We start from the raw sequence: 4,239 nt of genomic DNA, 5'->3' as shown, positions 1-4,239 counted from the left end.
AGGAGGCTCCTGTGCCTCTGCACCATTCCCAGTTTGCAGACTGGATCCATGGGACGTAACTTGGGAGTTACCAACCCATTGCTGTGTTGCCTTTTCTCCCCTGTGGGCAGATCTGTGGTGCTGCAGCTCCCTAAAGGAGTGGAGCAGGAGCAGCTGCTTGCTGAGCTGCGTTGTGCAGGTGAGGAGGGATGGGTTTGCACCTGGGTGTCCCTGGATCCCTTTGGCACCAGGTACTTGTTCAGACTGACATTTGCAAGGAAGTCTTAAAAAAAACCAAAAAGTGTGCTGATGCAAAGGCCTTTGGCTGCCTGCATAACAGCCACTTGGATCACACAAGTGTCACTTAGACCCCTTTGATACTCATGGTGTTTATGGCACTTACGCTCCTTTACTCCAAGCAAATTAACTCAAAATCAGTCTAAGCTTTCCATTAAACCTGACAGATTCATGATAAGGAGAAGGCTCATTCATTTCCCACTCTCAGAAAGAAATAGGCATATAAACATCTTTTCATATTTTGTGCTGATTCACTTCCATGTGGGAATTCATCAGGCTGGAGAGCCTAACGCGCTGCTGATTCTGGCCCACAGCTGGACCCTTCTCTCTTCAGGCATATCTTCAGTCCTCCCTTCTCTGGATGGTAATTCTCTGCCTTCTGACTCTTTAATGTCACTGAAATGGAATTTGTATGGGGGATATTTAGCAATATTGCATTAGTATTTGACATTTCATCTCTTGGAAATTTTTTGATGATGTTATTTGCAAGGACATTTTTCATCACTGTAAATTGCACTCCTTCAGGAGCAGTGTAGCAATTTAATTTTCTAGGTCTGTCTTTTTGTCTCTTCCTCTCTATCAGGATTTCTGCAGATTTATTTGATTCACAGGTCCTTTGGATTTCTTATGCTTGTTAAAACGCACCTGTGTCTCAATGGCACAGAAAAGCGTTTATTTGAAGTAACAGCTCTGGCTTGCAGGGCTTTGGATATGATACAAAAATAGAACTGTGTAGAAAACATTTTTTATTAACTTTTTCAGAATTCTAGACCCCAGGTAGTGCAAGCTGAATAACATGTTTCACCAAAAAAAAGAGGAAAGCAAATATTGGTTGCTCGAAATGACCACAGAGGGAAGATCTGGGAGCCCTGAGAGATTTTTGCTGCTTCACAGTTCTCCATACCGTATGCTCTGAGGACTACAGAATACAAGCATGCAGTTTTTTTCATTAACCAGTTAGTATTTTGCTAGCCTTGGATCTCTCTTCCCCACCCCCCTCCCCCCCACCCCGTGTTTATTTTTGGGGATTTTGTTTGTTTTTAACAATGACATAGAATAAATACAAAAGCAAATGTTACAGTGCAAACGCCTCAATGAAAAGAAATTCAGAAAGGTTGCTGTGGCTGTGCAATGGGAGTCTGATAAATACTAACTGCAGCCCACACAGTTAGTGATATTCTTGTTCTTCTGGGTGTTTTTTATTTTGGTTTTCTTTTTTTCCAGAAAAGTTTTGCGATGAAGTATTTCTAACTGTAACAAATGAAATTTGGGGAGAAACCTGTAGGAATAATAAATATAAACAAAAAAAAGATGCTGCATATACTATGCTGTTAAAAACTGAAAGATTAAACTATAAAGTCTCTCATGAATATTGAACATCTATATGCAGTATTACAGAGACCTTCCTGATCCACTAAGACATTCTGACAATGCACCTAATTTCTGCTTTGCCCTCATTTAACAAGATGATTTTTCCTTTCTTCAGCACTTTACATCTGAGATTCCAAATGCCTTGGACAGGCATCTGCCATATGGACCCTAGGGATGAAGATGTAATTTTTTGTCCTTATTTGACATGGTAGAATATGAAGACATATAGTTATGAAGAACTGAAAAAAACCTGTTGAGTGAGAGCTGCCTTTGGAAATGGTACATCCCTTTCAGAGCTGCTTGAATTTCCAGAAAAATCACTGCTGTTATGAGCAAAGGCTTTAAAATATCTCTTCCTTTCTTACTTTTTTCCAAGTTTAGAAAAATAGTTACTGGCAGATGGCCTGCAATGCTCAGCACTCATTCAAACAGCACTGAAATATTAGGAATTTCTATCCATGTGTCCAGGCACACAGAGACCCACATGCACAAGTAGAGACAATTCTAGGCTAGGTTTTAATGTGATTTTTCAAATCAAAGCATACTTGGAGGCAGATGTCAGACCAGATTCAAGCTAAATTTGTAGGCTGAGCTCATCAGAAGAATGGTACTATCTGACTGCAAAGGATTATAATGATGAACATGTGTGACAAGCATTTTATTGAACGACGAGTAGACTGTTTAAGGGATTTGTCTGCAGCAAGTGCTTCCTGCAAGGAGAGGCCACCAGACTGATGTTTGTGTTATGAAATCAGGATGATCCCTTTGGTTCTGGTGGACTGTAGCCCGTGTTGGATAAAGCAGAGGGAAAGCAGGAGCAGTGCCAGTACCCAGGAACAGGGGAGTGCTGGCAGCTGGGTAGCCTTGGGGCAGTGCTTCTCCAGAACTCCCTAATCTCTTAAAACACTTCTCTTTGCACAGCCCCTGATTAATGTGATACTGACTAGGCACTCCTCTGCTATTTGTGCATTAGGGCTGTGGGCATTCCCTGCTGACAGATTGCTTTGGAAATGTTTAAGCAAGGCTTGGTATCTATTGCACAGTTATTTGATAACTCCTTGGTGCCGGTGCTCTGCAGAAAAGCTTCAATCAGAGCTTTTCTTATCATCCTGTCGAGACAGCACACACTCAACTATTGTAAATAAAACATTCTGATTTCTCCTATGGGTGTGAGCAGATAAAGATTTTTGTGCAAAGATGAAGTTGAAATTGAAGAAGGTGCTTTTGAAATGGTAAATGACTATATATGCGACCACATATTTAACAATGAAATCTAGTGAATTCTTAAGACTCACAGAAGCACTCCTGTAGGCAAAGGGAGGAATTGATTACCTAATAAGAGAAATCAAAGAAAAACAAACACAGTGTCAGAGCAGACAGATAAACGCTATACAATATAAAGAGGAGGATGACTATTTGCTGAAGAAATTAGCAAAAAATCTTACCTTGATGAGAAGCTCTAAGATCTCTAATGACTGACTTATTTTAACCTTATGATTTATCTATCTGTTTCTTTGGTCTCTTATCTACAGTCAAGATCATCCAGTAGGTGAATTTGTCCTCTGAAACTGAAACAAGTGTTGATCTTCGAATTCCATGGAAGAGGGCCTCTAGAGAACTGTGTCTTATGTATACCAAAATAATCTAAAGCTTTTACTCTCAGGGGCTTGGAAAAATAATATTTCCATGAAGAGATGTAGCTGTATCTTTGAATCTGAGACTCTTTGACTAGTAAGATTGACTTTGGTCTCTTAAAGTATTTATATAGACTACATATCTTAGACTTTTGCAGAAAATGAAAATTTAATGTGTGATATTAATAAACAATATATAGCAAATGTACCTAATGTATATTTTCTCATTTTAAATTTTAAACCTTGTTGATAATGGCCTTTTTGCTTCCTGCCTTTACTTCTCCACCCCGTATGTTCAAGGCAGTTATGCTTTTGTTTCACATGAATTAAAATTAAATACCTCTTAGGGGTTGACCACTTTTGTTCTCTGAGGGCAACCCGTTGCATCTGAGGAACTTTGCATCCTAGTTAAGCTTGTGGTTTGTCTATGAAAATCCAGGAGAGGTGTTTTTAATGGAGAGAAATCCCTCCTGATGGATTCACAGCTCTTAGCTTGTTTTTCTCCCTCGCTGTAAAGATGTAGGTTTTCAGAAAGGAGTGGAAAAATATTGGATCAGGATCATTGTTTTTTCATTAATGCTGCTCCCGTTTGTGATTGATGATCCAAACCAAAGCTGGAACAAAGTGGAGTGTCACTGCTACAAATGACACAAGACTGCTCAGAGCCAAATTGTGACTGTGGCTCCAAGCCTGGTGTGACTCTTCCTTTTCTGTGCAAGGCTCTATCTAACTTCCAAGATTTCTCTTTTTCAGCCCTTTTAGTCTCATATTTACTGCGGCACATTATGGAGGAGACATATGTAATATGTTCCCTCTCTTGGGCTTTGCTTATGCAAAGAAAATCACTGTCACTGCTGCTGCAGAGGAAGCAGCACGGATACATTCCTTCAAAGTAAGACAGCGTCCTGGAAAAATTGCTCTGCTTTTGAAGTAATTATTTCCAAATAAAATTGGAACA

At 39.8% G+C, this 4,239-nt stretch overlaps 1 long non-coding RNA gene across 1 annotated transcript; it reads left to right on the top strand.

The window, feature by feature from the left end:
* Nucleotides 1-1,279: 1,279 nt before the first annotated feature.
* On the top strand, nucleotides 1,280-3,815 carry LOC137464738 (uncharacterized). Its single transcript, XR_010994392.1, has 2 exons — nucleotides 1,280-2,879; nucleotides 3,180-3,815. It is a non-coding gene; the product is annotated as an uncharacterized lncRNA (long non-coding RNA).
* The last annotated feature ends 424 nt before the right edge of the window (nucleotides 3,816-4,239 follow it).

Source organism: Anomalospiza imberbis, chromosome Z (genome assembly GCF_031753505.1).
Source record: "Anomalospiza imberbis isolate Cuckoo-Finch-1a 21T00152 chromosome Z, ASM3175350v1, whole genome shotgun sequence".
NCBI lineage: Eukaryota > Metazoa > Chordata > Aves > Passeriformes > Viduidae > Anomalospiza > Anomalospiza imberbis.
This window is presented reverse-complemented; position numbering and strand designations above follow the sequence as displayed.